Source organism: Ctenocephalides felis, unplaced genomic scaffold (assembly GCF_003426905.1).
Source record: "Ctenocephalides felis isolate EL2017-DRISC unplaced genomic scaffold, ASM342690v1 CF-g0.4_SCAFFOLD_01886, whole genome shotgun sequence".
NCBI lineage: Eukaryota > Metazoa > Arthropoda > Insecta > Siphonaptera > Pulicidae > Ctenocephalides > Ctenocephalides felis.
In genome coordinates, this window is record NW_020538040.1 from 125,599,150 (window position 1) to 125,622,544 (window position 23,395).

Genomic DNA, 23,395 nt, shown 5'->3' on the forward strand with positions numbered 1-23,395 from the left:
AATAAAGAGAAACTTTATCTTAACATTATAAAAGCGTCGTTTAGTACTAATAAATATATTATTTAAAATATTGGAATTGGATAAATTGATTAGGATAGATGGAGTAAATTTTCAATTGAAGTAAATAAAAAACAATTGTTTTTAGAATCATTATTGTTCTTCCTAGCACACAAATGTATCTATCGCATACGCATGCGTTGATTCCGTTTTTACATATCTTTTTGTAACTTTTCTACACTTCTTATTCTAAAAAACTTAATAGGAAAGTTCATAAATTTGTTTATCCCCCAGGCACGATTTTTATGCAATTTTTTATGAAAATATAATTTTTTCTATTATTTTAAATAAAATCATTTAATGCATTTAATGTTATATATTATCAAGTATCTCATAACTTATTCTCATAATGTATTCGACATATACATAAAACAGACCAGCGCGAAAATAACTGAAAAAATCGCAGTATTGTGTATATAGTAGTGTAGAAATAAAGATTTGTGATATGCAGGAAAATAATGTATTTAAATTATAAGATTATTAGAAAAATTATTTATAATTTATCCTGCTACTTCCATTTTCGTTATTGTTTTATATATTTGTGTCTTACAGGTGGGAACATCACATTATCTATTGATATTGATTCCTAAAAAAATCGAATATATTAAATGAACTGGTTCAGAAAAAAATTTATAAAATAGGCTGAAAAATTATTATAATATTACAAACGATACATATATTTATTTACGTATAATCGAATTTATTTAACATCAATTTAATGAATTTTTGTGTGAGTACTGGTGGAATTTTGTTGCTTACCAATATAACTAATGGGAAAACAGAGTAATATAGTCACTTTGTTGTATAAACAATTTTACGAGATATTTTATTCCCCTAATAGAGGCCAAGTGCCTATTTATATATCACTATATCAAGTCCAACAGACGTTCTGGAAATACTACTGCCGGCTAATAACGAAGTCTCATAAATAATTTCATGAGGAATTATTGTGGCCGCATGGCTAATAGATGCTGGGAGTTAATATCACGCACGACAATAAAATGGCGCGATAAATAGAACCGACCAAACTAGTAATTAACAAATATTTACAAATAATCAGATAGTTACACGTAACTCTTATTTTTCTCGTTACATATATTGCGAACGGAAATCTATGATTTGTAATATATCAAGCTTTTACATATAGAGAAGATTTATAGACCAATATCACAACTATAAGTTTGTTGAGTAAGTCATTTCTTTTTTATACCACGGAGGATTTAATTCTACTTTTTTTTTAACATAACGTCATGCCCTATAGTTATTATGACTTGTAAGATTATATATTAAGGTTTCTTATAGAAAAAAATCTAATCTATTTTGCGAAGTAGTATTTAGATGGAGCCCCTTTGGAAAGCAATAAGCAACATTTACGACATATTTCACTGTTTTACTCCAGAAAAGGTTAGAAATAATGTTTAAGTCAGAACGAAGTTAACTGGAGTGTTTAAAAGATGTGTTTTCAATGTGCCAGAACTACCGTACTAAATTTCGATCCATATTTTGATGTCGAAGTTGAAACACATTCATGAAGAACGGGTATAAAGACGCAACGAATGCATTAGTTGACACAAACCGGCAAAAAACAACACGTGAGATTCCATTGAGTTTAAATTCATCAAATTCAATAGTTCATGACCACTCAAAAAGTCTGAAATTTTCTTCGAAGCTCAATGTGCGAGTTTTCCAGGTTCTCATAGAGGGAAACCTGTATCGCCGCAATCACGTCTGTGTTTCGCTTCAGAAACGTCATGAAAATGATCAGTTTTTGAAGCGAATTATCACTAGGAACAAAAAATGGATTGTATAGAATACATCACACGCAATTGCTCATAAAACAAAAAGAAGTACCTGCACAAAACAGTTATAAAGCGAATATACACGAAACAGGTGATGCTGTATGTTTGTTGATATTTTAAAGAGCCTTTTTGTTTTACAGCTTTTTTAGGATAACTTAACGGTTAATTCGGATGCCTGCCGTCATCAGCTGAATAAACTAAATGTCTAAAGTAAAAGCCAAAATAATAAACAGTCAAAGTGTTGTATTAATTGCATAAAGACGACGCGCGACATCACACAAGTTTGGTCAATCGATCAACCTAACACGATCGGACTATTATTTATTCTGGCAACTAAAAAAACATTCACTTCAAACAAGAAGGTACACCTTGATAAGTTTTTTGCCAATAACTACCAAAAAAATTATGATCCCACAATTATGCTACTACCAGAAATATGACAAAAGACCTAAAAGGCCCACATACAGTTTAATAAATTATTTGTTTATTATACAAAAAATGGCTTGCCAAAAAGCCTTATAAAAGGAAATGACTTTTCGAACAACCCAATGTTTCACCTGTTGAAAATTCACCACATCAATCAGTCATGTTTTATTATAATGTCCGGTTTATTATAATGAAGATGAGATAATGCCAAACTAGTAGCAATATAAGGGTTTAATCACCGTTGGATTTGTAATATGTGTAGTCAAAAATATTTCATTAATTCAATAACATAAGGCTTGAATTTGAATTTTATTTTCTAATTTAATTTATTTATTTTAATTAGTTTTATTAATTGCAAATTGCATGATAAATTTATGGTTGATATTAAGATTAACAAGCATATATCGCCTAATGCAAAAAACTACAAGAAGCAATTTCACTAATTTTTTCTCCTATAAGCTTTCCTTTTATATCGGCAAGCAAGATCGAATAGCGGTTATAGGCACCGATAATGTCTAAAAAAAATTGTATAAACTTTGAATGATTTTGAAGTAAATGAGCGTAACCGATCGATCAATCAATCACATGTGTCAGTTAGCATTCTACGCTTACATTTTTTATAAGACCTTAATTGCATGCCAAATGAAAACTGGTAACCCAAAATATTCTCTATCACTTAACCTTCTTTATGGTATTCTATATATAAAACACATGCAATCATAAAATTGTGGTTGGTTGAATATGTAAACCTTCACTAAATATAATATTGCATAATCTTTAATTGAGATATAAATATTGCTATAGTAAACTTTGAGTTGCAAATAAAAAAATCGTTAAAATAGTAAATAATAAAATATAATAGCAATATATAATAACTATCAATTTTGCAAAATGATAGAATCTGTTATTTGATGCATCTCTGTTGAAATAATAATGACAAGTGATGCTTTGAAAACCAACTATTCGAGTATTATGCCAAAACGTAAGAATTTTTTAAATTCACATATAAAATTTGCTATGACAGAAACTTAATTGATTCATAAATAAATATTCTCTATCTTTATAAATTCTTATATCGAATATTGAGCGAATTTTTCTTTGATGTACAGAGTTAAGCCAAAGTACGAAAAGATTACAACTTTCAAATTAAAACTAACTTGAAAATTTTAAATATAAGATAAAAATGTTGATCATTTATTATTAATATCATAATTCCAATCCCATCAACTTTTTATGATAAATTCCACGAAACAAAGTTTTATATTGATTACTTTTATATTTTATATTTCAACAACTTTGAAACAATTTAAATTATTCATATTTTTAATATGAATATTTATTTTATTCATATAATTTTCCAAAACACGAAATTTTCTGCAATTTATTGGTTAATTTAAAATAACCATAATATTTCATTATTATAATGCTATCATGATATATGCCTCTACAACTACAAGTAACAGATTCCTTCAACATCATCGAAGTTTATGAGAATAGTTTTCAAATTATTAATGAAAAAACTGTGTCTAATTCAAACTTTTAAAAATAATAAATTTCATATTACATTTAATTAAAAATAGTATTTTCAATTATTATATAGCAGATTCATAAAATATGATATTAGTTCCAAGAAAGAACTTAATTTCTTTATAAAAGCTATACGACTGAATGTAACAAAACCATATTTTATTATTTAGAGTCATAAATCTAACTATCACAAATTACAAAACAAAAGCTGCACAAAACTCAATCAAAAACCTGCACAAAACTATATTGTTGTTTAAATTATTTAACACTATACACATGTGAATTGCTAAATAAGTTGTTTCTGCTAATTGTTCGAACTTATTTATACAATGACCAAATCCTATTGCAAATACAATTAGTCGAGTACAAGTTTATTACTTTAACAACCAGAAAAGGGATTAATGGCATTATCGTAGCGAGATTATAGTAGTCAAAAAATATAACTATTTCAGACTTAAAATTAACTATAAATCAAATATGAACATTATAAAATATAACATATGACCACACATCGAAAAACAATAATCAACCATCCGTATAAATAAAAGCAAAACATTTTCTCTCGATATGGAATTGTTCACGTGTTAGAATAATAGATGTTATAGATGTTAATAACCAATGTAAACCAATGCAAAAACAGTGAACAAATAAAACTATATTTAACGGGATTACAATATGGAATGTAAATTAATTAAAACGCGTTTTGTATAATGAAACTTCTAGCTAATATGAAAGAATAAATGAAATTGTAATAACTTCGAACTCCATGATTAGAGTGTGTCAACGATATTTTATAATATTATCAAACTCATAATCTGTACACATATATAAAAATGAAGCTTGATAACAAGAGGCATCCATTAATCACGTTAGGTTTTTAGGGGGAGGGAGGATTTGACAAAAAATCACAAAATATGACGTGGGGGAGGGAGGGGTATTGTAAGATATTACATGTATTTATTTTTTACCTGAATTCCTTAAAAAATCGAAACATTTTCAAAAAAAATTTTTTTTTAATTACAATTTTTTTTCGTAACTAAAAATACACGGTGTATTTTAGGGTAATCTTAAATATGACCACAAATCATCAAGAGGAGGGTGCCAAATTCTTTAAAAAAATCGATCACGCGATTAATGAACACCCCCTTACTTAGGCTTACTAAAACTCCAAAACGGCTGAACCGATTTGGTCAGTTTTAGTCTTGGAATATTCGTAGAGGTCCACAGAAAGGGTCGGAATGAAAATGTGAGAAATTATTTAAAAACCACGGAGAAACGAATTGCGGCAATAAAAAAAAATTTTGATATGATGAATATGATAAATATGAAGAAGGCCGGCTTATTTATATGTCACATGGTCACATTGGTTTTGATACTTTCCCAAAGTACAAAATGTGCGAATATTTGATGTAATTCTATACGAGCCTATCGCATGTAAAATATAACATAAAAGTTAATATATATTTTTTTACTAGCCCGTTTTCTTGTATCTATCTACTCATATTCGTAAAATAAATAATGTGTACTCATTTTAGAATAATAATAATGTTAATATGTCAAATTAACAACTGCGGCAATTAAAAATATGAGTAGAAAATATTTCATTGACAATACCGGTATTAATACCGGGATCGCGGTATTACAAATTTCAAATATTGAATACCAGTCTTCAGATTTTAATACGGTATTGGAAGCCCTAATCGTAATCAAGCTTCGCCGGGATCAGAACGGAAAAAGAGGGTTTTGAAGCAAATGCAAGTCTTTTCGATTACCGGTGGATTTGTCATTTAGTCCAAAGCGAACAAAAATGAATAATTAATCCAATTCTGTCTAACACCTGATTATTGCAATAAAATCGATCAAAATCAATAGTACTGGCATATGTTCATTGCTTTTAACAGAAATAATTACAAATAAATATATAAGTCCCCCCAAAAACATGAAAAACTGCACACAAAATAGAAATACACGTTAGAACTGGATTGCTGCGTCAAGATTGTGGCAATGACACTCAACATCTGACGCGATATTGTTACTAAATTTAGCCAATTTTTAAATAAGGCTACTGTCATTTTGTTCATATATACCATTTTGTCCGTACTTCCCCTACAGCTGTATGGGTTATCGGAACTGTTGTAAGCTAATAGCATAACAATTAATTATTCAGTAAATCTTGCGAATCCAATCAACGTACTGTTGACAGGGGCACTATTCCATGAGAAATTGGTAGTGATTTGCGACAACAATGTCCAAAATAATGCATATTAGCATCACATCAATTACTTCAATTATTATCCTTGTTTTAATTTAAAATTAAACATTACCGATTACTATATTTTAACTTACAAAAAATATTGATTTTGGTAAACAATTATATAAATATCTGTTATATCATGAATGTTACATATAATATAATGGTTGCTACCACATTACCAATATGTTAACTGATATTTTCAAAGTAATTTAAATGACCTTATTTAAATTTGTTATTAAGCAATATGTAACTGAAACATTTTTTATGATTACAATAAGAGGATAAAATTTTGAACAAATATTACTTATGGAAACTGATAAAATTTGCGTCCGGCGCTTTTATGTTAATTTTCTCTTCAGTATTTTTCTTTAAGGTTATTTTTTAGTTCTGTAGAACGATATACATTTGTAACAGTATAAAACATTATTTATTAACTTGTAACAGCATAAAACACAATTTTTTAACCTTAAAATTGAAATTTGTAATTTTATTTTTAGATTATTCGATATAATCATTCTATAAAAAAGTAGTAATAAAATATACAATGTTCAGCAGAAGAAAATAGCATAAAGACATCACAAAGAAAAATCGTATCAAGAAAGTCGGACGACAAAGACGAAGATATATATATTAAAGTTTATTGCCTTAGAGAACTTTTGTAGAGAGTAAAAGAAAACGACATGAATTTATATTGAAAACTGCAAGGTAGCAAATGTTTTCCCTATCATTTTTTATGTAACTCGAGATCAAGGCAATTGTTTACAAACAGAATATGAAGCATTTCTCAAGGCAGGGATATACATTTCGAAGAATAAGATTAGAAACTTCCTTAGAAATATTTTAAAAAAAGTCTTTAACATGACGTATAACTAATAAAACGTGATTTAAAATATAATTAAATTTGATATAGTGTTAGAGAAATTTGGTTTTTAGCTTATGTCTAGACATCAAAATATTATTAAAGGCAAAGAGCTTGAAACCCCAAAATTAAATATACAAACTCATTGCAACTATTCTACGATTACATTATTGTATTTTAATAAAAATATGAAGTGCAAATGAAAAATCCGCGAAACCATTTCTTATAGAATCATTGATTAATTTCCCCGAAGGAGTTACAAAAAAACTTACTGAAATTCGACTTGCTAATTTTATGTTTACTTGACGTTTGGAGTCATTCCAAATCGCGTCAAAGTTTTTCCAAGCATAGATAAAAAATTTAAATTAATTACGTTTTTAATAAAATTTGCGTTTTTTGAACATACAAGTTCGTGTTTATACACTATAATTAATTCAATCACTAATATTATAATTTTGTTTGAATTATATCAATTTAAAACCGCACAGTTAAAAATTTTATTTAAATTATTTACACATGTCGGAAAATTTTGCAATATGTCTGAATGCATAATGCCACTTATACTTAGTTTATATATTTATTTATTCACAAGCAATGATCAGAACTTAATTATTATAAATTAATGCGACATACTAGACTACAAATTAATTAAAAAAGTTCAAAATATTCATATACACAATTATGTCCTTATAATAGCAATGCTTCATATGAATTCTCAGAACGTATAACTGAAATTAATTCTAGTGTATGTATAAATAAACAGTATATTACAAAAGCTTAGCTCTAATTAAATAAAGCTTTGAAATAGGATGTGCATGGTAAAATATATATTCAACATAAGAGAAAAGACAAAATCTTGTCTAGTGACAAATTGGAATAGTTACGCAGATTTTAGCATAATGTGAGTCTTATATTATAAGACATGATACGATACACGCGTAATATAATTTATGATATACATCGGTGTGTGTCAAGAACGTTCAAATGATATGTCAACATTCTTGAGTTTCTGACATATTACATTCCTATTCCTCATAGAAATATTACATACATACGTTGAAAGTATCTGAATATTCTACTTGAAAATAATTTTTCTGATCCTGACAAAGTAAAAGAAAGATTTTCTAGTTATAGAAATATATAGTTATTAGTGTTCTTTGCTCATTATATTTGCCTTGAGGAAAACTGCAGGAACTTCCCATAACAAAAATTATTTGTTTTTAAAAAAGATTCAAATTTGTTAAGAATTTTGCAAAAAAACTGATTTTTAAAAATTCTGAAATTTTTGAAAAAAATGACTTTTTTGAAAAAAAGATTTTTTTTATATTTTGAAAATTTTGAATTTTTTTTTAAACGATCGTGCTGCTTTAAATTTCAAAGCGCGTAAGCGCTGCGACGCTATCTAACAGATAAAAAATGTTACGAAACCCACAGAAATATAAACAAAACTTATTTAAAATATAAAATATCTGATGATTTGTGCACTGATGATCAGTTTTGACCGCCAAATGGTATTATTTTTACTTTTATTACTCGATCTCCAAAACCTCTGAACGGGAAAGTTATATATAATACTAGCAAATCCGACGAACTCCGTTTCGCCACCAGATGGTTTCGTGAGAAAGTTAAAGAAATTTTTTGTTTGTTTTATATTTGAAAAGGAAAAATTTGATTTTATTGCACAACAGTAATGAATTTATTTCGATTACAAAAATGAAGTGTTTTTTAGTTGAACTTCTCTAAGTAAAAGAAAGTGAATCTGCAAATTATCCGTTTCATTGAAGCTCTTTGGTAAACCACATTTTTTGTTTTTTGGTCTGACGTTAACACAAACAAAGCGGATGGTTTTCCAACTCATGAACAGGCAACGTATAACTGCCCATGTGAAAAACAATGATTTTCTAAATAATCTATTTGAAATTTATCCCGCAAACACCAAGCGATTGGCCTTGCGACTTGTTATTGCGAACGCAAGGGGAACTGGAAATTGCAATCGTTTGAAGTCAAACGGAAGACCAGTCAGAATCATTGGTATGTCACCAAATCGCCAGCAATTTTTGATTGAATGGTGAAATTCAGTGCGTGTACATCATTATTCTTTGTGGCAAGAATTGCTCGTTGACTTAACCAAGCATAATTCTGATAATTGTCACTAATGTCATTAGTCGAATTTTTAATTACGGTGCGTGAAGTTCCAGCAGCTTGCATTAAGGCACGATGCCATGCACAACTAATTTTCTTAGCTATAAACCTTGCAGAGCCCGAGACCTTTCCAACGAATGCAAAATTGTCGAAATCGGTTCGTGCGTTCTGGAGTTATTTCGTCAGGAAGGAAAACCCGACTTATTTTTATATATATAGAAGATAACTATGCCATAAAAATAGCATTAAAATAAAAATTTTGAGATTAAAAAGTTCGTTATGTATTTTAACCAAAAATATTTAATATATCACATTTTGAGTTAAATTATCAGTTTTAGTATTTGGCTAGTTTGTAAAAAATCAATTACAAAATTAATTTAAAAGAAATAACCTTAGAATATTGTGGGGGCTCGCTCGTAGGTAAGTGGCTACAACGACTAGAGGTCCTGGGTTCGATCCCGCCTCGAGCAGCCTCGTTGAAAAGCAGTAGCGGCAACGGTTTCCGCTTGGAAATATAAATAAATATATGTTTCCAAGTAAAAATGGGCCTGATTCGGTATTGCTGCATCAATAAATATTCGCCATATTACAGAAATTGTAATAACAATTCGTAACACCGAGATGAGAACTGTTTGGGTTGCCATCAGTAGAAACGAATAGGATTAAGCATAGCATTAAGTCAAATCAATAGAACAGCTTATAGGACTCCTAAGTTCTAATTACTGTTGAAAATGATATAAAAACACAGTCTAAAATATAATCATAGTAAAGCAATAGTACTGTGTTCAAATATTTCAGACAAAAATCACCTTTAAATCTTTTACTCAACATAACAAAAATTTAACATAAGAATGATTTTTCTTGAGAAGTTGGTTTTAAAACATTTTCAAATGATTTTCTAGATATAATAATATATCAAAAAAGTTGTTGAAATGATAATATAAGACAAAATGCAAAAATTATACGCTTCAACACTGTTAGTTTCCAAATTGTGACTCTAACAATAAGTCAACCCGGATCGATTTACGAAGCAGATTGGTGTTGATTAATATATTACTCGAGTTATCAACCGTATCAGTGTCAAAACGTTCATATTTTGCCTTGATTTTGTAGATGGTATGCGCAGTCACCATGCTCGAGTTTCACTGTAGTTTAATTGAATGTCGTCAAAGGTTAAAAGGCTTGATCGAAGACTCTACATCACAAACAACATAGTCAATCGCCATAGCTAGTTGAGCAAAAGGCTAGAAAATAAGTTGTGTGTGTGAAATACACATCATCTTCGCTTCGAAATCAAAGAAAATTATTACCACGTGTTCCGCTACTGTAGAAAATTGTCGAATATCTGTAAATTGTTTATTTTACTATTCAACATATATATTTTATATGTTTGTATGTATATGCAAAAATGCACAGAAAGACTATTTACACTTCACATCATATTTAGATTTATCATTACTGCTCGATATCATGCTGTTCCATCCGGAAATAGAACTTAGAGGATACTAGCAATATAACTTTGAGATATCTAGCAATTAACTAGAATGAAATATTCCATGGCCATGAATTATTATGAAATTAATCCGCAAAAATGACATATAATGTTAATTTCGATGTGAACTATTGGTACATGACATCGTACCTTAAGAAAAATTGTACGGAACCTCCTGAATCGTCGTTTTAGATTTTCTGCTATAACCGACTCTGTGGGAAGTTGATCATGTTTGACCTACTATAAGGTAGGTAAAGTAGGTAATAGTTGCAAGAAGGTAAACCGTGAATATATTAACACATTTTACTTTCCATATTAGTTATGAAGTTACTGTATCACTGTTCAAAAACTAAAATTATAAAAAACTAAAGCATGAAATAATTTAGCATAAATTACGGTTAAATCATCCCGAGCTGTGTAAAAAGCCGGTTATTTCAAAATTGTTTACAGTTAAGATAATTATTTATAACACAAATTCCTTTCAATAAATTTACTACAATTCTACGCTCCGTGTTCTACACACAGAAATATACCTGCCAACCACCGGTGCGTGATTCTTGAAATAGAACTAGAAATGAAAGGTAGTAAATCATAGATGATAGCAACGAATTCATATTCGATGAGAAACCAAAATAAAGCATTTATATGCAAACACAGTATCATTTATAATACACACATTTGCAAATTAAAAAAAATACATAGTCTAGGATAGCATAGAATAGGATGTAGGCTGTGTAATATTTTTTCTGAAAAGAGGGCGGTAGTGTCAAATGAGTTGAGAATTACTAATTTATCACCAATAAATATAAAAGTGAAACATCGACGTTTCACTTTACTTGCATGCACTATAGTTAAGAACAGCAATATAATGTATCGTTAAAAATATTTATTACTTTCAAGTTGTAAATGTGTTTAGAACAAAATATCAGAATCCAAATACTCTAGAACTGATTAATAATGCTTGTGAATTTGTATTTTTGACTAATGAACTAAAATAAAAAAGAATCTGGTGACTGAAAACCATACAATGAAATAAAATTGCATCCCGATATAAACTAGCGTAGGAGGTGATAAGACACAACTAATGCAGAGTGGGCATCAACAGAGTATAAAGTCAATATATCTAAGCTTCTTATCTTTGAGCTTTAATTGGGACAATTAATTTAACAAAACATGCTGTACAAAGTTCGTACAAAATATTCCTTGCAATACTAAATAATTTATTCTATAAATATTGCTGACCAGTCAATAGATTTGAAACAAATTCATTAAAAATGATTAATGACAAATAAATACACAATGAGATAAATGAGCAACAATCAACAAGATAATTAGAGCATTCATCAATATTTCACATATGCTTTCGATATATGCAATGTGAGCTATAAATGTGAAGCAGATAGAATCAATCCATTGTCACGTAATGAGATGCAACTACAAGTATATGTTTTAAATGAATTAAAAATAAAACTTGAGTATTTGCGGCGAGGACCATCATAATTTAACAAAAAAGCTCCATCAAAATACAGGAAAGTAATGTGAATAACACTCTGGTTCTGTGAAAACGTATATTCATGAATATGTATTTCCCATTATTATGTAACTTATTTACATAAAAGCTATAATTAAAAATCGAGTTTCTACATTATAGATATTGTGGGCTTCAAACAAGTAATCCAATAATTGTAATGAAAAACTAATTTTTTTTTCTGAAACAATATTTTTTTATTGACAACGTTTTAGAACTAGGGTAGGGCGGGGCTAGTTGAGCAAATTTTTACTTAAAAGGATGTAGCATCTCAATGAAAAGTCTCAATAAATTGCTATACGGCTTAATGGATTTGTTGTTTATCGCTTAACAAAAGTGTTAATACTATTATTTGGTGATAAGTAAAATTTAAAAGCTACAGCTGTTTAAATGCAAAAAGTCAAGTATGCTCAATATACCCCATAGGTGAGGCAAGTTGAGCACTAAGAAAGTATAATGAAATCATAGATTCAATGTAATCGACATTGTAATCGACAGTGATGAAATAAAATAAGTTTTTAATAACCAGTTCTATATTTATAGTCTTTATTGACAGAGAAAACAAAACTTGCTTTGCTTTGAATAATTAACGAAAAGTAGAATCAACAGAACAATATCGTATCGTATCTTTACCATTATATTCAGTATTTTTGTTTAAAATCATTATTTCTTTATATTATTACTCAGAGACTTAGCTTAAATCTTAAAAATAATAATCAATTTCTGGAAGTTAATGATAATTGTCTTAGTGACAGAACAAGTTTAGCAACTATGCTCAACTAACCCCAACTCGGAATTTCAAAATAAAAGTGAGTTTATAAAAAAAACCGTGAGAATTATAGCCAGAATCTCTGTGCATATTAAAAGTACTATAATTATATTGAAGAATAACATTTACCCGATTAAAAATAAATAACATTTGACTAAACCAGACGAAAACTCGCGATGAATTACTTTTTTAATTTTTGGTCTCAAAATAAACAAAACGCCTGTGAGCCTCACTCATTTGTCCAGTGGCCACTAGCGATCGCAGAATGTTTATTTCTCCCAAATCTCTATATTTCCGCCATATAATGCCAAACGGACGGTGAATAGTTTTCAAGATATTTCGATTGCTCAACTTGCCCCTATGCTCAACTAGCCCCGCTCTACCCTACGTAAGTTCCATCTTTATGATCCAGATTAGAAGATAAACAAACAATATACAAACAATATAAAATAAAAATTATAAATGAGTGAATCATAATATAATATACAATAATATAATTCATAAATAAATGGATTATAAAACGATATATAATAAAAAAATGTAAATGAAAGTTACTAGAATTATCATTATAAACGAAGGAGTTTTTTATTCTCATTTTAATTTAATTCGATGAATTGCATTATTTAAGTTAATAGAAGAGATAAACGCTAGTGTTTGAAAATCCATGACAAAAGTTTTTTCTTCGTTATTAGAGTTTTTGCCAGCACTGTTGTTTAGTTTTATGAATCCTTAATATAATTTTTAAGTATATGTTATATGTTTCATAAGATAAATCGTTATATTTAAGTTAGATTCAACAGTTTTCTTTATATAACTTCTCTAATAGCTTACACGTGGGTGGAGTGAAAAAGATCCATTGAACGTGTACCCTGGCAAAGGTGTTAGCAATAAATAATAGTAAATAAAAAGCAAATTAATTTAAAAAAAGAAATTTTACCGGATATAAATCAAAATATTTTTGACATAACACCAGATCTAGGGTTAGGGCTTTCCGTTATATCATTGCATATAACTGGTCTAAATAAAACCCAGTATTTTGGCACCATTATTTTTAAAAAGAGCAATTTTCACGGTAAGAATAAGTTTTTAAATAGAAGAGAAAAACGATAAAACATTTTTCCAACCATGCACATAATTACAGACGTGGTGAACTCCAGTCCGCGTTGAAGAAATTAGCACAAAAAGGCGACACGTTGAACCGACGAACGTTAGAAACTAGAAAAAATAAGAAAAGGCGAGAGAAATAAGTCTCTAAAAGACGTTACTCGAGTTAAATCCCTTGGCAGTAGTCCAATTTTTGCGGCAATGGTAATGAATAAAGACTACATTGACATGATACTCTAATACAAATAGAAGTGTGAAACAGAACAACAGGTAGTTATAATACTCCTTATCGTTAATAATAATAATAAATAAGCAATAAAGCATGCACATTTACGTGAACTTCCAAATAATGCCGTTGCTCCATTTTACTGTGAATGTTTTTATAAAATCTCTACATGCATTTTGTAACTGACTCAAAAAATATAAAATAAAATCATGAAAAAATGAAAATGAAACACAGTAACAAGCACAACATCGATCTCATAAGAAATCGAGCAAAATAAATTTAAATGAAAAATAATGTTTTTGTTTTGACAATTGTAACGCAAACTTCAATAATTGTCAGAACGTATATAACATAATGGAATATTATTAGGGTAGAGCGAGGCTAGTTGAGCATAGGGGCAAGTTGAGCAATCGAAATATCTCGAAAACTATTCACCGTCCGTTTAGGCATTATAAGGTGGAAATGGGTGAGGCTCACGGGCGTTTTGTTTATTTTCAGACCAAAAAGTAAATAAGTAATTCATCACGAGTTTTCGTCTGGTTTAGTCAAATGTTATTTATTTTTAATCAGGTAAATGTTATTCTTCCATATAATTATAGTACTTTTAATATGCACAGAGATTCTGGGTATAATTCTCACGTTTTTTTTATAAACTCACTTTTATTTCGAAATTCCGAGTCGGGGTTAGTTGAGCATAGTTGCTAAACTTGTTCTGTCATTAAGATAATTACCATTAACTTCCAGAAATTAATTATGATTTTTAAGATTTAAGCTAAGTCTATGAGTAATAACGATTTTAAACAAAAATACTGAATATAATGATAAAATAATTCCAAAGATACGATATTGTTTTGTTAATTCTACTTTTCGTTAATTATTCAAAGCAAATTACTATAAGTTTTGTTTTCTCTGTCAATAAAGACTCTAAATTTAGAACTGGTTATTAAAAACTTATTTTATTTCATCACTAATCGACATTGAACCTATGATTTCATTATACTTTCTTAGTGCTCAACTTGCCCCACCTATGGGGTACATTGAGCATACTTGACTTTTCGAATTTAAGCAGCTGTAGCTTTTAAATTTTACTTATTACCAAAAAATAGTATTAACACTTTTGTTAAGCGATAAACAGCAAATCCATTAAGCCGTATAGCAATTTATTTAGACTTTTCATTGAGGAGCTACATCCGTTTAAGTAAAAAATTGCTCAACTAGCCCCGCTCTACCCTACACACGTCAATGTAATTATTCGTGATTTTTTATCAAACCCCTCCCCTCGTTTCAAACCTCATGTTATTAATTGACGGGCCTAAATTTCATATTTAATACTTGGTCAATTTTATCAGAGTATTAATTTTTCTTGGGCAATGATTTATGATCAAAATTTGTAGATATTTTATTTATAAATAGCAAAATCAGAAAATCCGAGAAGTAGCATAATGATTGATTTATAAATGCCTTATCAACATATTAATAAGTTTAATATAACTTTACGCGATATGCCTTGAAAAATATTGTTACACTGTGTCACTTTGACATTGAATGTGAAAAGAAGAGATAATAAAATTCATCTTACTTCTAGAATTTCTTCAACTCTACGAAAAATGTCGCCTCGTGCAAATCCACTTTACCTGTAAAACAGAAAAATATGTCAAATTATATAAATTCGTCATTCATAAATTTGTTTATATCAAGCAACAATGTTCGAAAAATTTAATGTCCCCTTTTCAATAGAATACTGTCATATATTTCTCACATCAATGTATGATTCAATCTAAATCTTTACACTGAATATTGCGCAAAGAGAAAATATCATTAACTAATAATTGTCAGCAATATAAAGTCAGACAATCAAGAAAAAAACGTAACTAAGCATTTTGTGAAAACAAAATATTATAAATTAACAATATCGGACAGTCTTGAAACATGCCAAGAAATAAAATGCAAAGCTTGTAAGATACATTTTAATAATATGTTTCTACCTCAAGTGGCATCATTTATTCTGTTGTATCTTAGTCATTTAAATGAAAAATGTATTTTTCATTCGAAAACGAAAACGATTTTAGCTGCAGAATTTTCTATATTATTCTAGATATTCCGACATTTATTTTCATCATCCTGCAAAACTCATTCTAAAGCTAAATTTCGCCAAATATGCATAATATTACAATCTTGAGTTTTATATGTTCATTACGGGAAAATATTGAAGAGTTGAAACTTCTGCAAACCAAAGATTCCATAGAAATACGTTAGCAAATAGGTATTAAAGTTTGTAATAAAATAAATGCTAAAGTCATTTTCGTAATTCTATTAAAATAATTATTTTATTTTCATGAGAATTGGAACGTCATATTTAATATTTTATCTATAATCTAATAATCTGAACTAATCTAAGAATCTGATATATAATATTCTAATAATCTAAACTAGTCAGAATAATTGAATGATTGAACTAGTGGGGTGCATGGCATCGTGCCCTAAAGAAAATTGGTGGAACTTTCCGTACCGTAATTAAATATCTTGGTACGGAACACAAAAAAAAATTTTTATCTTGTCAATACAAGTAAAATGTTTTTTAAATTATTAAAATCGGACGCTCCGTTCTCTTAAAAACAGAGTTACCGTTTTTGGCACTTTTTGCCCCGTATCTTCGGAACGGCTAGACTTGCCTTCGCCAAAAACTAATCAGCACGTCTCCTTATCAATACGAATCGAATGCTTTTTAATTTATTCAAATCGGTTGATCCGTGTTCCCGAAATCGTCGACATACATCCATTTTTTCTAAGGTATGCCAAAATGTTGAAACGTGAAACTTTTGAAACGTAAAGATATATAAAAATTTTCATTTTCGATTTTTTGCCCTACGGGAAGTTAATAAAATACTACATATAATATATCTTATATCTATCCATTTTGAAGTGGTTTCCATTGCGCATTGACATTTATCCATGAACATTAAATTATTCAAGAACGGTCGACTGTTGCCGTTTATTCACAAATGACCAAAGACACAAGAAGAAACAGCTGTATAATATTTGAATATGGATGGGGTGGTCCACCAACATGGTTTAGTAAATCTGTGGTCATATAGAGTTTATATATTATAGACCATACCGCGAGACAAACCAACATCGCACTCATCCTAAAACATCTATCCTCACTTTTAATAAATATAAACTTCGCCAAATGACTTCGGAAAAGAAGTACAAATAGCGCTTTATTAAAATACGAAACATTTGAATAGAAAAAATATACATCGAGTTCCTTCTTGTGTTGCAGGTCATATATAAAAAAAATTGCCCTCAAATTAAATTTGGAGATTGGTATCGTACTATACAGAATTAATTTCTGTCGAGCAAGAAGAGTAGCAAGAATACATAACACGCAAGCTTTGGATGTATAAACAAGATTTAGCAACTGATTTGTGAACTTTAGATATCTTAATTCAAATACACTGATCTAGTAAATATGTTTTTGTATAAAAGTTGTGTTTTATAATTACTGCATGCCGTATTAATTCATACAGTGGCTGAGAGCATATATACGAGCTGCTTTGATGGCTGAGAGTGAGCAAACGAGGGCAAAGAGTTAATGTAATGATTTAAAATGATTATTATCTATTGATTAATCAGTTAACTCTGTTGCTCAAATCGAACAGTGTGCACAGTTTTGTGCCGTTCGCATCGAGCTCATGACGAGTATATTCGTCAATCACTAAGTAAGTTGCGCAGGTAAGATATAGGATGAAAAAAGTGAGTTTATTTACAAAATTTAGTATATAATCCATACTTATTACACTGAAAATTATTATTACACATGTAAAAATAATAATAGTTTTTGATGAAGATCAGAAAGTATTTTCTAAATAAACAGTAGGAAATGTTATTTAAATAGCTGAATCTTAATGCTTATTCATTAATTTTTTTTTCCACATATTTAGGAGTGTTCATGAAACTTGTCTTAAGGTGAAATGTCATTTACTACTACTTATTTTATACAATAGCCTCGAAATATTCTAAACAACTTGACATCTTTTGACTTTTCTGAACTTTTTTTTTCACAAATTGCAATTAAATAGCAAATCACTGTTTTATGCGCATGACAAATATACTCGTCAATTCATAAATTTCGGCCACTTCCCCATAACGAGTATATCCGTCAATCACAGTTAACTGGTTGAAAAAACGCTGAAGAAACAATACCAAAAAAACATCACATATAAAACCGTATGTTCTTTTATCATAAATATTCAAGTAATATACTGTGTCATAATTTGAAGTAAAAGTTGATCACAATTCTATTTCGTAACATAATATTAATAAAAAGAAATATCTACAATTTTCGCAATTTTCCATATAATGAAACCATTTATTTGCATAACGAAAATCTGTAATAAAGTAATACAAACTGGATGGGTCTGAACACCATTTAGTAGGAAAAAGTCGCGCCCGGTTTACGTCCCAGAACAATACCTCTAAGAAAACTTTATATCAAAGTCACACAATTCTCAATGTATATCTCTGGGTCTGAGATTCAATAATCCGTCTTCGCTCTGAATACAAATTTCTAGAGACAGAGATAGTAAATTCAAAAACGTCCTTACAATGTCACTAGAATTACCGAGATGAATTGAAATTAAAACATAACTGTAATTGTTACGACAGCGTGATTAAATCGACTAATCAATTCAGGTTTTGTTATTGTCACGAGAATTTCTTGAGAGCTAGGTTTGTGCATGGATTCGATACGCATTCACTAATTACGCGATATGAATGAATGACATTAATATTCAATGAAGATCATTAGAAGCCCAAGTGTTTATTTTATATTTCTTATAAAATGATTGCCATGAATGATTCAATTACTATGGCGATAAAGTTGACCTACTATTAATGAATAGCAGTAAACTATTATACCTAATCTAAAAACGTTATAGATCTTTGTGTATAAAACACAATATGTATATGATTCTTAATCTGACACTATGTAATTTTATTATATTCTATCTTCATTACTTTATTATTTCCAAAATTGAATTCTTAAAGTTGATCGAATTATTATTGCCTAATAAAATAGTGTATCACAAGTAAAAAGTCACGTAGTTCTCCGCGTAGGGTAAGGCGGGGCTTAAAAGTCCGCGGGTACAAGGTCTACTATCAATATCTCAAAAACAAGTGAATTTAGGATTTATCAATATTTGAAAGTAGTTGATACCTGTTATTTGATTTGCGTGACTTTAATAAATTTGTAAGTACTCGTTATTTAACTGTTTTATAAGATATATAATCATTTGTAAGTTAGATTCAGAAGATTTTTATATAACCTATATAAAAAGCTTATATATGTGTGGGAGTAAAAAGAACCAACTGAAACTTTATCTTGGCAAAGAGAAAGTTGGTGTAAATAATAAGGAAATAGTAAATAAAAAAGTAAATCAAGTTGAAAAAAGGCAATTTTAAAGAGATAAATTATTTCAACTCTGCTGATGAATACTTCTGTCAACGTACCAGATTAACGTTATGTACGGTGTAACCTTTGCAAAAAATGTGCCCATAAAATTTATATTGAATAATGTAGCTGTAATTTTGTAACATCCATTTGAACTTAAAATTGAGACATTGGATCTGTTTGCCCCCCTACCTATCCTATTTTACCCAGCCTATGAAGTAAAAAGGGACAGATGATAAATTTTAGAAAAACATTAAAAAATCCCATGCCTATAATTAGGAATTAACTGGGAATTTTATTGAAAATTGTTCGATATTTGCTTATTTGATACGTAGTTCATTTGGTTTCAGACCGTATAATACTTAAAACCCAATTGGACCTTTGTGCCCCGCCCTACCATATTGCCAATATATAAAGCTCACTTCAATTTTGTTCGTGATGACTATTGCGACCGCAGTTGTAGAATATACACATCAAGCATTGATGTGCATATCCAATCCAATTAAAATATGCAAATTCATACACAAAACCAACGATCCAATGAATTGATTGAATATTTAATATTTGATGCGTATTATTTTCCAACATTTAGTTTTGTTCATAAACCAAAAATTTTAAAAAAATCATGGGTGACCGAACATTCACTAAAGGTTTAGGAATAGCAGCTATGCTGTATTTAAATGACGAGACTTCATTACACAAAAGTTATATTGTATTCTTATCACTTATTCTTATAGAAATCAGTAGTTTATTCTATTTGAATTAAGGGGGTATTCTACTGTAGAATTTCGAAAAAATCGAAAAAATTTTTTTTCATATTTTCAAAGTTTAGTTATTCAAAAATATGTCATTCAAAATTACTATTATTTCCTGAGTTATATCCGTTTTAGTGACGTGGCCTCGGTTCGGGTCCGACCGAGTCTCAAAACTTTGAACGAGTTTTTCTCGGAACTACTTTTTTCGAGCTGGCGGTAAGGATATCTCGAGTTCTAATGAACCGATTTACTTCAATTTTGGAGAGGATCTTCTCTATACAACGCTTTATCGCATGGACCTTTCCTAAAACTATAACTTTTCATTTAGTTTTTTTTTAAATTCGGAATTGTTAAAAAAAACATGAAAAAAAATTTTTTTTCAAACTGCCGCCATTCAAACAATTTTTTTTTTAACTTATCCAAGGTTTATACGATAGCGGCATCTATAATAATTAAGAATCCATCTATTTTTTATGTTTCGGATCACCAGGAGGGTTGGAATCATGCACGCCAGAACACCCTCTTTTTTTGAGCCCCCACTTTGACTGCTCATAACTTTGTGAATTCTAATTTTTTTTTCTTTAATATTTTTTTATGTAATAATAAAATATCAATAAACAAATGATAAAAATATCTATAGTAAAAATATTATTTGTTTCCTTTATACAGCGCTTCAAAAACCGGGCAAAATTCATGCTTCTACAGTAGAATACCCCCTTAAGTCAAATATATGTACAATTATTTTTGCACAAAAATATAAATTGAACCAAAAAATCATTTAAACTAAACAACTTTCGTATTAAAAGCTCTTTTGAATACATTGTACTGGGCAATAGCAATCAACCGCATGAATAAGTTTGTAGCTTATAATAAAAATGACTTAGGAAATAAGCATTTCCAACTCCCAAAACCATGTTAGTACTACCTTTGAGATTTTCTTCGGGAAATCAAATGTCAATTTGTTATGATGAATTTTGTCGTTTCGCAAAGAACGAATCAAGAAATGATTCTATTTCTGCAGAAGTGGTCAGTCATTCGAAGTTGTATATTGCAAGTCAGGTCAGAAAGCGCTATCAGGCGATATACGGGAGTTCCGTTCTTTTATCATCCGGCCACGCGAGCCATCGACAGCCAGGGGTAACGTATAACAGCACAGCACAGAACGTCGCCATGAAAAATTGGCGCACGAGCAGACGCCACTGGAACGAAAACTCACTGGAGGATATTACATTCCGTGTATGCTACTAAAAAGAATTTCTTTCAATTGCTGATGTTTCCGAAATAACTGCAACATTCACTAAAAAACAAATGATTGAAATAGAAATAGCGAAGTAAAAGATAATCAATTATATGAGAAAACAAACGTTATTATTGTTTTTAATACGTGGAATATAAAACTTATGTATGCATTTAGTGATGCATGGGCATCGTGCCTTAAGGCAATTGAGGGGACTTCCCGTATCGAAAAATCCAATTTTCATAAAAGCTTCTTTAACACATTTTTTGAAAACTTTGAGGGAATTAAATTTTGAAGAATTTTGAAACTTTTGAAAAAAAATTACTTTTTTGATAAATTTGAATTTTTGGAAAATTTTCGAACTTTTTTCAAAACAATCGCGCTGCGTAGGTGTTTTGGAGACAAAATATCAAACCGCGTAAGCGCCGCATCGCAGTCTTACTGATAAACGTTGGTACAAAACCCATAGCAATTTAAACAAAATTTGTACTTATTAAAATCTCTATAAAAATATCTGATAATTTGATTTGACTATGTCTAGTGGCCATTTTGGATCTCCAAAACCACAAAACCTGCCTCTTCAAAATTTTAAACTTCTCCATTTCGTCAATACAAATAAAATATTTATTGAATCATTCAAATTGAACGTTTCGTTCTCCCAAAAAATGATTTGCCATTTTTGGCACTTTTATCTCGTATTTTCGAAACGGCTGACCTGCCTTTGCAAAAAACTAATCAGCACGTCTCCCCATCAATACGAATCGAATGTTTTAACTATTCAAATCGGTTGATCCGTGTTCCAAAATCCTTGAGGAAAATTTGTATCCGCACATGTATTTTCTGAGGTATGCCAAAATTTTCAGAAGGCTTTGAAACTTAAAAATATATAAAAATTTACATTTTCGATTTTTTGCGATTACTGTAACTTACTCAGGGGAAGTTAATATACGCTCATATTCTTAGATATGAATTAATAAATAAACTTATTTACATTTATTTCAAAATTTGAACGCTTTGATAGCTTTAATGATAAATTTAATAACTTATTGGTTATTAGATTAGATTATCTAGTTCAAAAGTTTGATTTTGAAATGATTTCTGTTTTTATATATATATATATATATATATATATATATATATATAAGTTGAGTAAATTCTCACTCATAATATGCAAGCATTTAGCTTGAAAGAGTAAAAATTATAGAAAAATATTGGTATTCTATTAAATTAAAATCAATTAATCAAACAGATGTAAATCTTTACTATTTCATATTAAATTCTAAAGTTAGCTGAAAAAACAGATTTGGTAATATTAAAAATGCTTTCTTCATCAAAAATTACTTTTTCAAATAATAAGTTAACCGAAAGTTTTACAACTACTAGAATTGAATCACGTACGAAAAGAGGTCTCATATTTTCACGCGGCTTCAGAAAACTCGTACAGAAATCAAGTAAATATAGCATATTTCATAACAGGTGTTATAGTGTTCGTGCTTTTGAATATTATTTGCATACTGTAAAACCGTTTATGACACTGAAGAGCTCGTAATAGTGAAACAGGTTTCGTTCTTATTGTTAGTCAAACGTCGTTAAATGAGAAGTAGAAAATTTCTTTGCCGAATTTAAATGTTTACAATACATCTTAATTGATGAAATAATTTTTATTTTCTGTTGACCGTTATTGAAAATAGAAAATATACCTTCTAATATAAAACTCTACTAAACAAAGAACAAGTGCTTTCTGAATTCAGAATAAGTTTCTATTAAA

General features: G+C 29.3%; 1 protein-coding gene across 1 annotated transcript in view; it reads right to left on the minus strand.

The window, feature by feature from the left end:
- LOC113376469 (stress-activated protein kinase JNK) overlaps positions 1–23,395 on the minus strand; it is a 255,416-nt gene that overhangs the window by 146,741 nt on the left and 85,280 nt on the right. The window contains exon 2 of the mRNA XM_026616393.1: positions 15,763–15,817. The gene's annotated coding sequence lies outside the window, so the exon portion shown is untranslated. The remainder of the gene's footprint in view (positions 1–15,762; positions 15,818–23,395) is intronic.